The 12309-nt window shown below is 39.3% G+C and overlaps 1 long non-coding RNA gene across 3 annotated transcripts in view; it reads left to right on the top strand.

Moving 5' to 3' along the window:
* Gm35967 overlaps positions 1-12309 on the top strand; it is a 45014-nt gene that overhangs the window by 27050 nt on the left and 5655 nt on the right. For 2 of the 3 annotated variants that reach the window (XR_874933.2, XR_383731.3), the window contains exons 1-2: positions 3611-4032; positions 11587-11750. This is a non-coding gene — a long non-coding RNA (predicted gene, 35967). Of the gene's footprint in view, positions 1-3610; positions 4033-11586; positions 11751-12309 lie in introns of those variants that run through there. The other variant, XR_874934.2, reaches the window with a different exon arrangement.

Here is a 12309-nt window from a genome sequence, read left to right as displayed (position 1 = left end):
AGTTAACAGTGTAGATACAATGGCAACATAGAAGGCAGTTCTAGACAGCCAAGAATTGTTCAGAATGTAATGAGTTTATATTACTGTATTATGCAGGGCAAAGGTTCAGAGCTATTTGGGCTCAACTTTGAACTCCAAGGTACATAGAAACAGAGTGAAAATGACAAGTTATTATTCTTTTGATAGTCCTCAATAAAAAAAGCTACTCTGTAAAAAAGCTAATGGCAAATTTTTAAAGCTAATCTCATTGTAGGTAGGTAGTTGGTGAATTCCTCTGCAACACTAACATAAAGAGATCTGATTTATCTTCTAAATCTATTATGGTAAATGAAGAACCAAATAAACTAAAGAAAATTATTTTGCTATGCCGCTAACATTGCTCAGATGTTGGAGATGATGTGATATCACTCATGGTGCTAACATATTATGACATTCACTAGGAAGCTGCTTAAGGCCTGCTTATGTATGGAGGACAAGTATGAACAAGTATACATTTGGATATGTGAACCAAGAATTGTGTTTCTCATCAAGATCTAAGATATTTGCTTCTACCACAGGAAAGGTCACTGTTTCAAGTGGTAGATTGAAGTCACACTTTATTTTGGAGGTTATTCTTGAGATTTTGGCTGATGCTGTGGCTGTTGTTTTGGCTGATGTGATGTTGATAGAGCATGTCAAAAGCATCCTGACGTTCTAATTTCTAATACCTCAGAATGTGAGTGTGACGTTCTAATTTCTAGTACTTCAGAGAGTGTTTGTAGATGGAGTGATCAAAGAAATAACTAAAACTGAGATCACTGTGGTAGATCTTAATCTAATGTGGCCTGCGTAGGAAACATAGATCAAAGTACAGATGGCTATAAATGGAAGATCACATATGATGCAGAGAAAAGATGGGGACTTGAAGGCCACGGAGGGAAGCCTGAGAATGTCACCTGTGTCACATCTTGACCTTCAGAGAGTTGGAAAAGATATTTCCATGATAAGGCAGGAGTTCTTAAACTTTTACAAATCATGACCCTTTTCCTAAAACAAATTTACATGAACTTCATGTATGAAATATACAAAATAAACATTTAATTATAACAAATTTATTTTAAGACAACTCTTTAGTATACGTATGATTTTACAATTCATTGAAGATGAGCACAAGCCTGGTGTAGCTGAGAAAAGTGTGCTTCTTTCTTTCTATATAAGTAATTAGATGTTTTGATGGTTGAATATTTGATACTGGCTACTGGACATTGATATTTTGATTTTATAATCATCAATGTTGAAAATGTCACCCTATAAACAAACAAACCAACAAACAAACAAACCAATATGTATAAGTATGCAGTACAAAATGGCAAAAGTGTGTGTAAGATCATTCAGAAGTTGATGGAAATTCTGTACTAATCCCAAGCAAAAGCTCAAATTTGATGAATTTTTCCAGAAATCAGGTCAACTCAATAGCAGTTATTAGAATAAAACAGAATCATGTGATTCATTCCAAAGACTTATAATTTGATACTTCTATGCTGAGGAATGAAGGCAGGAAAGTAGCAAACATCTGTCTAGTGTAGCAAAGCCATTACACTTCCTAAGAAGCTGAGGCTTAACCAATACAGTGTATGGTGCATTGAGGAAGTCCAGCAAACTAGTATAGCATCCATCACCTTACTTTTCCTAATTTATGAGTGTCTACTAAAACTAACAACACAACACAAAGGCAAAGTCAGTGTGGCCATTCATGCAGCTTTGCTTAATGTGAATCTTTCTGGAAAGATAAATTCCTGCAGGACTATTTGATGTTCCAATCAATAAGTTCTGCTATACTGTGAGGCCTAGAAAAACTATGGTGAGAGGCTTTGTCTCACGGTGTCTTTCTACATGAGAGTGAAGAAGCAATTAGGGTAAATTGTTCTGGGTAACTGAGATGATTTGTAGGGCATAATATGTAACTGAAAACAGCAAAGGGGAAATAAAAATCCCAGTAATAAAAGATGAATATTCAAGACAAAGAAGAACATAAAACTGTAATAATAAGGATTCATGAGTGCATTCTCCAACTGAGGCATCTATTTAATATTCATTGCTTCCAACATCATTGACCAATGGATGGAGATTTACCAGAAAACTTTTGACCACAACAATTAAATTCTACAACATAATTCTCACATTAGAAACCATGCTACTGACCACAAAACTACACAGAAGACATAATCTGTTTTGCTTTTAATTCTTAAAAGCAAGAGTTGACTTTCTACTATAAAACTCCCCATCCCAGCAACTTTGCCTCCTCTTCTCATTGTCTCTTTGCCTTCTGGTTTCTACTCCTCCCCCAGCCCCTCCTGCTAGCTCTCATTCTAAATTACTCTGGTCTCCTGGCATTGTTCTGACATTTGCCTGGCAGAACATAAAACAACAAACATGTTCAATTTGAGTGGTTTCCTGCAATGTTATTCTATCAAACTGGCAATTTCCAAAAGGATTTAGAAGGCAGCATACAATTCCTCAGACACAAGAAGGCCTGACAGGACCTGCCAGAGCAGCCAAGGCTTCTCACAGGCTTGCTTTCTGCACGTATGAAAGTGATCCTTTCTCTCAGCTTGCTTTTTTTTTCTTCTTTGTATTCAGATTTCAGATACTTTCTAGGGGCCACAAAACAACTGTGTGCAGTACTTTGAAACTTGATGTTTATGGTATTTGGGTCTGCATGGTACATGGACCTAAAACTATTTTTCTCCAGCAGACAAAGTAAGAAAAGGTTCATCAAGATGTATAAGTTGCAGTTAATGGATGGGTAGCCTCACATAAGGGTCAGATGGAAAATTCACTAAAGTGGACTGTATTTATCCCTTGTATAGCTGTTTCTTGCTTCTCTGCCCGCATATGGCATTTCCAAGATGGTGGCAGCTTTAGAAATTTTATGATTTGATTGTGGTTTGGCTTGAATTCAAATTATAGGGTCTGAAATTGATCAAATTAGACATCTATATTGCCTCAGGCAGGAACAGTATGTGGCAATGCCAATGGTACTGTAACAGTAAGTTACCACAGAGGGCTGTGAACACAGTGGCTTCTAAATATGCAAGGTCTCTGCCACTCACTTCAGGGCCACAAAATATTAAGGTTTTTGAGACCATAAGGGGTTAGTGTACCCTGATGGCATCATTGCAGCTCTGAAAAGGTCAATACAGCAGGAAGGGCTTCTTGTGAGCCATTTTATGCAGATAGCAACCAAATCCTTCATGTTCATTTGTCTGCCGTAATGTCGTGCTTGAAGACTAGCTGCAGCACACCTGTGTGATCTGATTTCTCCCCCAGTTATTGCATTCATTCTTATATTTCATGTCATATCTTGACATTGGGTTAAAAGATGTTTCAATATTTCATTCTAAAATAAGAGAAATGAGTTGATGGACCATGAGTCGGGGGTGATTTGAATAAACAAGCCTTTGCTGTATTTTTTTGATACAGTGATACCAGCCTTTCTCATTTTACTTCCCTTATACATGCTGTCTCATATCCTGTAATCCAGCAAGCAGAAATGACTTCCAAAACAACCTTTGGGCTTCATGCCGTGTGACAACATGGCCTTTTTGGCAAAGCAACTTGGCATCAGGCAGTGTCCTCGATAATGCATTGTAAACAGTCGTGAAACCCTCTCCTCTGGAAGGGGTCCCGCAAGTCTATCCTCTTCTAAATCCGAAGCTTACTGGCTATTAGAGCAAAGAAAGGCGACTTCCGTGGTCCTTATGTTCATCGATCTCTCATCTGCTGCTTCTGCCTGTCTCTGAAGCACATCATTTCTTGGGAAGGAGAAGGAGCAGAGCGTGCTGGTGGAGGAGGAAGTTACAGACTAGCACTCCGTCACCTGGCAATGCTGTCTGCTTGGCAACCAACTTCGTGCCCTTGAGCGAGTCACGCTACCTCTAGAGTTCAATTTATTCAACTGCTCACCAAAGAAACTGCAGCCATGCCTTATTAACAGCAATGGTCATTGAAATCTCATGATGAAACTTTTTTTTTTTAAACTGAGTTAATACTGTAAGTATCATTAAAACGATGGCATGGGTGTCTGTAAATCTTCTCTTGTAGACATAGGTGCTGCCTTGCATTCTTGACAGTTTTACAGTCATTGCTTTATTATATGAGTGTGAATCAAAAGATTATTTGGGGAGTTTGGTACTTTATATTGTAATTGGATATGCACTAGATCTCAAATAACGCTATGAACCGAAGAAGTGCTCTGAGCCCGGCTTTTTTAAAATGTGCAAACTAAGAAGGGACTGGCGTGATGATCTTTCACATGTCCTCCTGGATGTTGTTCTGTAAATAATTTCTCTCCTCAGCCTGGCAATTTTGGGAAACTCAATAAAAGTAAATGCAGACGCATTCACAGCTGAATTCAGGCCTTTGCATGGCCACTTGCTTGCCTTAAACCTGGACATAGAACCCTAGGAAATTTCAGAAATGGATAGCAGGGAAGTTAGTTAGTGTAGGTTTGACTTTTCATTATTGGAGGTTTGGAAAAGTATATCCGTTTTTTTTTTTTTTTCCATCATGTTAGTGGTTATGTTTTTCTTAGGTAACTTTAGTTGCCTTGCTTCTCACTAGATCCTAAAGCCTTTGGTCTTCTAAGAATGCCTCCTGGGTACTAACCACCCAACTTTCCTCAGTACTATCTGAGCTGCCTTGGGTGTGGCCAGGGTTTCTGGTGTTGGTAGGGTTCTTCTTAGTTAAAGAGAAGACTATAGTACCACTTAGCTGTAACATACTATGTGTTGCTCTAAAACCCCTTCCCAAAGGATTGACCTTCTTTTGGCCCATTGCAGATAGCTATCAAATCAAGTGAACAGTCACACTCAGTTCAGAAATCATCACCCTGAAGGGATGGAGGCTGAGGACAAGTAGTTTTATCAGATCTCCAAGCCTGTGCTGTTCCAACTGTATCTCTGGCTTGTGTTTTGCTCATCTTAAATCCATCCCAAAAATTTAATAAGAGAAACATGCTTCTATTAAAACAATATTGAAGTTGTCTTTCTTTTCACATGTTTATTTTCTCAGTCTCTAAGTTTATTTAAATTTTGTAAATAATATTTGTTTTATGGTTGTAGAAAAAGAAAACTAAAATACACACAGAGATAGACATGATCCCTGAAGTACAAAATGAGCCATACTTCTAAATAAATTCATTTCAGAAAAAGATTTAAGACAGAGCATTGAGGTGAGGAATGCTCAGAGGAAATATTTTTAAATACTGTATTTCAAATATCTGTCTGTCTCTCTGTCTCTCTATTCATCTATCTGACTATATGTTTGTTTGTCTGACTGTCGATACACTCACACACAATTTATATATACAACTTACATATGTTGGTATGTCTTGTTTTCAATAAATAATCTAACTCTTCTAATCACTTCAGGTAACTGGAATTATAATTACCAGTTTCTCACAAATTGCCTTTTATCCAGGAGATTAGACTTTTTACTATGGCATTTTATTAAATCTTTGAGAATTTAAATGCAATATTTTTTTACATATTTGATGTAAACTCCTCCCAGGTCTACCTCCAATATTTCCACTAAACATTTTTAAAAAGCTTTTCTGTTTGTCAAGAGACTTGCTTAAAACTAAATTGATAAGGCATGGCATGACAGCTTGGGTCCACAATTCCAGAACTCAGGAGGCTGAGGCAAAGAGTATCATCACAAGTTCAAGGCCACCCTTGACCACAGAGCAAAATCTTATCTCAAAAGCCTTCTCCCAATATATATAAATTGAATATATGTATTTCTGTGATTAACTATCGCTTTTTGTGTCATAAAGTTTGTAAGCAATATAGATGGTGCTAATTCATGAAGTAAATAATTAAAATGAACATTTATTGAATTCTATATACCTTTTCTATATATTTTAAGTATCTAGGATAATTTGATAAGTGATGATATATGTTCAGTGACTATAACATAGACAATTGCCAACAGTGCTCTTAGGCAGATTTATTGTTTCATATTTTATAGTTTATACACATTATTAGCCATGATCTCCAGAAAGGACAAAAATCACTAGCATATAAGACACCATTTTTTTCCTAATTGTCTCTATGATATGAAGTATTTGGTTCAGGAATGTCATATGACTTCTGACTCATCACTGCTTGAGCAATCTCTGGCAACTAATCTTGTCCTAAAACCTAATTTTCTGTACTTTGCACATCCTGGAGAGCAGTAAAATATAAGTACTTAGATATCCATGAGATGGCACAAGGGAGATACAGAGGCAAATACACTACTTTTGAAAATGACTATAAAGAAATAAACAATTTTTGAGGCACATGACTTTTTTTTTTTTTTTTTTTGAGACAGCGTTTCTCTATGTATTCTTTACTAGGTTGGAACTCACTATGTAGACCAGGCTGGTCTTGAACTCACAGAGGATGCACCGATCTTTGCCTCCCAAGTGCTGTGATTAGAGGAGTGTTCTACTATGCCAAGATAACATGACTGGTTTTTTTTTTAAAGATGAAGAAAGCAACATGTTGCTCATCCTAGGCACTTATTCCATTTTTTTTCTGGAGACTGACACATAGGAATCCTTCCATTTAACAAGGTAGCTCTAAACATGGGTGGGATTTTTGTTCACAAAACCATCCAGTGGGTCTGATGTCCTTTTCTGGCCTCCTCAGGCACCAGGCTTACACAAGGTGTGCATGCATGCATGCAGGTAAACACTCTTACACATAAAATAATTCTAACAGAAAAATCTAAATAGATTCAGATAAAGTACTAATTTGACTAAGCGATGTGTGACAGACTGTTGTACAAGCACTTTCTTTCCCTCCAGAATGGTACCTTTGAACCATCTTTGAACCGATTAAAACCCTCCACATCCCTTTGACCATTGTTCTGTCAAAGCCTGAGTGTGAACTGGGACACATTGATGCCATCTCTGGCCAATGCCGGGGCTCTCAGAGAGCTGGGTCTGAAGTTCTGGCTTGATAGGAGGCAGACTTTACATTTTCTGTCTCATTCTAAGGGAAGTCACTGGGAAAAATTCTGACCACATGGGACCTACATTTATGAGAGTCCAAGCTAGTCATGATAAGAGGTCTTATGCAGACAGAGAAGCGTAACTAGCCTCTGCCTGCTCAAGGCATTCCATCTTAGGAACCAAAACATGACAGAAGACATCTTCAGGGGGTGTCTAGATCCAGCTACCGTCTCACTGCAATGATCCAAGAACTCCCAGTTTGGCTCATTAATCTCCCAAATCTTCGAGCTGATAATGAACTATTGTCCTCAGCACTGAGTTTGGGGATTGTTCCCCACTAGGACCTCTCTTCTCTTGTCTCTTTTAAGTTACCCAAGCAGCTTCAGCTGTTTCTAAGCAACATGTCTGTCTGCTCCTTCCACTGCGTAACAACTTCCTTCTCCAAACCTCAAAACGCCATGTGGTCATTACATCTTCTGATTCAACCTTTCCTTTACAAGTTGGCATGCTAGTACAGATATTTATATGTCAACCAGACACCTCTATATCAAATGCAAAGGCACTTCAAGGTTGCTATATGCTTACTCCTCTTCCCCTGCTTTACAGATGAGAAAGTAGAGATGAGGAAACGAAGACCAAAGGAATGGTAACTAGAAGAGCTGTAGGCTCAATCTCATAAATCTGAGCTCCCGAGTTGGGAGAACCTTCATGGTTTGCCTCTACCTAACACATCTTTCCTCATTCATGAGAGAGCTCCTTGTAGGTATGAGCAGTTCTTTGCCTGCTCTCAGCCCTGTAGGTAGCTCCTCAAAAAACTAACTAGGCCCAGATCAACTGAATCAGATAGCTTGTCTCCACTTAGTACCCACACAGGTCAAAATTTATCTGCCCTGTTTTATTTTGGGTATAATATGTACAGATGTTGAAAACAATGTTGTTGTTGTTGTTTTTAATGTGTTCTTTCAAAAATGTATTAAATGTTTTTAAATTTTCCATTATTTTTCTTTTATTGACAATAGATATTTTCTATAAAATATATTGATTAATTTCCCCTCCCCAACTCCTTTGAGATCTTATCCTTCACAATAGTCCCAAGAGCTTGAGTTGTGCCTCATACATAAACATAGAGAGTACTGAGTAGTTCTTGAATGAATGAGCAAATCCTGATCTAGACTGATCTTGGTGGATAGTTAGATTCATGACCACTTAGGAATAGTACAGGGACAATGTTCAGGTCGTGGCAACAGAGATTGGTACCTCTCAATCTTGCATAGTTATGAGTACCTGAATCTACCCCAGCTCCTGAAAACATACTATAACTAAGAAGGAGAGTACTTTCAATAATTGCCTCAGGAAGACATAGAAGTGCTAGATGTTTGTATGGTCTTGGTATGAGCTTAGTTTCAAAAACTAATAGTATTAGAATTCAGATGGCAGGTTTCTAGTGGCTGAGATTAGTTTTTAAAATATTTAATTGATTTTTATTTTTGTAATTTCACAACATACACCCCAGTCCCCCTCATCTCCCTGACCCTCCATATGCAACCTCTTGCAACCTCTCCCCAAAAGAAAACTAAGTTAAAAAAAAATCTCATTGGGGAAGATATAGTGTGTCACAGTGTGCCAGAGATTATCTCTTTTGCCTAAACAGCTTTTCTTGAGCCATTTAGTTCAAGGTTCCTGGCTTCTGCTACCCTCTCAGTACTGGATCCTTGCTGGGACTCACCTTGGATAGTCTGTTGTGGCTCTGTGTTGTGGAGATTTTACAGCTTTGGATCTATAGGATGGGCCCCTTCACATGCTCCAGAATGTCACACATGGGGTAATGTTGGTTAGGCCAATTCAAAGTCCTAGATAGTAGCTGAGTTGGCTAGCCTGACAGCTCTACTTCACTCACACCACCAGTGTGAGCTTTCCAACACTGTCCTGCCTAGCAAACCCAGTGCTACAGCTGGCAAGGGACAGGGTCTGCTCTCCTGAGTGCTGTAGGTGGTGAAGAGTTGGGCCAGCTCTCTTGTTCTCATGCCCTTAGAGCCAGCTCACCCACAATGTCTAGGCAAGGGGTAGGGCCAGGTCTCCAGAGTGCTGCAACTGGTGAGGAGCGGGCCAGTTCTATGCAGCCATCAAACATCAACAAGTTTCGATGGAGCAGTCGAGACCAGGGATGTTTGCATGGCTTTTGGTGGTAACAGACCTTTACTGCTGCAGAGCCATTGGCCCAGGCGTGGTCCATGGTAGCAACACATGCCAAGATCTCACCATAGCTTCGGGTGGCATCACTGGCTGCCCACATCAGGGCATACCTTTCTACCCTCAAGTCTTCACTTCTACTTCTTTTCATTGAATACACACCATTCCGCTTTTCTTTCTCTTCCACATCTCTACCACTTGCCTGTTCATCTTATTGATCGAACTTGGTGACTCCTCATTTTTAGGGGTTGTCTCAGGTGTGGGGACTCCTAGTGTCTAGGGGTTGTCTCAGGTGTGCTCTCCAGGCCTGTGCTGTATGACACTGGCAAGCCAAGTGTTTTTAACAGTTGCTGGGTTTGCTTTTGTGGTCAAATACTTAACAAAAAGCAGCACGAGGGGAAAGGGGTTGTTTGGTTTAACAAAATAAAATACAATAGGATTAAACAAACAAACAAACAAACAAACAAAACCACGTCACCTTGAAGTTGGACGAGGCAAACCAATAGAATGAAAAAAAAAAACAAAAAAACAAACAAACAAAAAAAAAAAACAGAGAAGTCACAAGCCGCAGAGGATCTGGGACAGACCCATGTCAGCCCCATGCTTGCTACTGCAGTCTTCAGATGAGCTTTACTCTCTGATTTAGAGGATCTTGTTTGCCTGACGTCCTCCATCCCCTCTGGTTACACTCTTTCTACCAGCTCTTCTGGGGGGATTCCCTGAGCCCCGAGGGGAAGGGATTTGATACATCTCATTTAGATCTTTGTGTTTCAAGGTCTCATTCTCTGTGTAATGTCAGGTTGTGGACTCTGTGTTTGTTCCCATGTTCTGCAGGAGGAAGTCTTTCTGATGGTGACCGAATAGTACAGCAGAATATCTATAGGAGTCATTTTATAGTAACTTTTTTTTTAGACCAGTAGTAATTGGCTTTACCCTAGGTCGCCGGACTAACTAGTCTCAGGTTTTTGGTTACCCAAACAGCATCAGGAACAGGTACCATTTAGTGAAGTGGGTCTTAAGTGAAATCAGACATTGGTTGGTTACTTGGAACAAACTTTGTGCCTCCATTGCCCTAGTATATTTTGGTGTCAGGACAGATTGTATATCAAAGGTTTTGTGGCTGGTTTTGGTGTTTACATTTCTCTTTTGGTAGCCTGTAGTGTACTTTTCTATACCAAAGATACTAGAACATAGGGGTGAAAGTTCTATGTAAGCATAGAACTTTCTATGTAGGCAGCTCACCCTCCTCATTTTCAGTGAGCTGTATCGATGTTATCTTTAGCAATGGAGACTTGCTATCAGTTTGTGGAGGGTAACCTATTGTCTTGGCAACAGCCTCAGTTGCTTGTAGGTTCCCATGGGACCCCTCTGGCCAACAACTCATTTAGATGTAACTCAATTTCAGTACTGGAAGCTTTCTTTAGTCACAGAGATGGCCAGTTTTCCTCACTGTTTGGAAACTTCATTAGTATTACCTTTGTGTATTTTAGGGCGTTTCCACCACACTAGGATTCCACACCACCCCTCAATAGCCTCCCAATTCTAGCTGGCTCTCCTTGATCCTCTCCCTTAACTCTTTCCTCTCTCTCCCTGAACCGGATTCTCCTATTCCTTCCCTCCACTGTGGTCCACTCCTAAAATCTCTTCTACTTCTCCCTCCCAGGGAGATCCATGGGTCCTGACTAGTCCCTTCCTCTACATTTAACCTCTGTCAGATCTACTGATTGTAGCTTGCTTATTGTTTAGCTAGTGGTTAATAGCCCCTTTTAAGTGAATGCATACAGTTTTCATCTTTCTGGGTCTGGGTTACATCACTCAAAATGATATTTTTCTAGTTCTATCCATCTGCCTGCAATTTTTATGGTGCTGTGTGTTTTAACAGCCAAGTAATATTCCACTGTGTAAATGCACCACATTTTCTTTGTCCACTCTTCAGTTGAAGTACATCTAGATTGTTTTAAGTTACTGACTATTATGACTATTATCAATGAACATGGCTAAGTGTTCTGGAAATAGGATAAAGTATTCTTGAGGTATATGCTCAAGAGTGGTATAGCTGCATCTTGAAGGAGATTGATTACCAATTTTCCGAAGAACCACCATATTGATTTTTATAGTGGCTGCACAACTTTTCATTCCCACCAGCAATATAGGAGTGTTCCCTTTTCTTCCTTGCCAACATGAGCTGTCACTTGTGTTATTGATCTTAATCATTCTGACAGGTATAAGATGGAACCTCAAAGTAGTTTTGATTTGCATTTTCCTGATGGTGAAAAAGTTTATTTTGGCTTACAGTTCTATTGGAGGCAGTTCAAAGTCAGGGAAGAGGAAAGAACAAGAGAACAAGGTCACACAGCATCCCCAGTGGGCATCAGAGAGATGCATACTCACATTCACTTTGCTTTCTTTTTATTCAGCCAAGACCCCAGCCCATGAAACAATGGTAATCAAATTTATGGTATGTCTCCTCTGTTCATCACACATACAGAGGTTCACTTCACAGTGATTTTAAATGCATCCAGGATAACAACAATGGCTAAAACAAGGCCACTGGAGAGTTTATGGACATGGACTCGCCTTGGTAAGTTATTTACCCCCTAAAATGCTAATTATCTCTGTATTTACCAGATTCACTCTTCTCCCTCCCAACCTATTTCCCTTTTCTTTGCTTCCAAACCCACAAAAAGATTTTGTTAAGTCATGATATACCATTATTCTTTCTCATATTAGTCATCTTATTTCTTGATTTCATTCTATTTCCTGTTTTCCTTCTTGCTACAGGTAAGGTCCTTGCTGCAGCATGCCTAGTCTCTGAAGTCGCTAGTCCCCAAGTCTCCAGTTTCATCCTTGTCTACCCCCTTGCCTGACCTGTCACTGAAAGCAGTGTTTTCACAGCAGAAAGCTGATCTTGCCACACTCTGAATCTAGGAATTCAGATTCCACATCTTGTCTGTGAAGCTTATAATTGGCACATGAATAAATGATGCTTCATACAGATAAAGCATATCTTTAAATGATTTAACAATCTAGACAGCCCGTTAGATGCACTGGGGTCTATGAAGTATGAAGCACTCATTTAAAAATATTCCTTACATCAGGAAGGGATGATCCTGAACTATTCATGTGAGAGGCATAAATAA

Source organism: Mus musculus, chromosome 14 (genome assembly GCF_000001635.26).
Source record: "Mus musculus strain C57BL/6J chromosome 14, GRCm38.p6 C57BL/6J".
Taxonomy (NCBI): Eukaryota; Metazoa; Chordata; class Mammalia; order Rodentia; family Muridae; genus Mus; species Mus musculus.
Note: the sequence above shows the minus strand (reverse complement) of the source record. Positions and strands in the feature narration are given on the sequence as shown.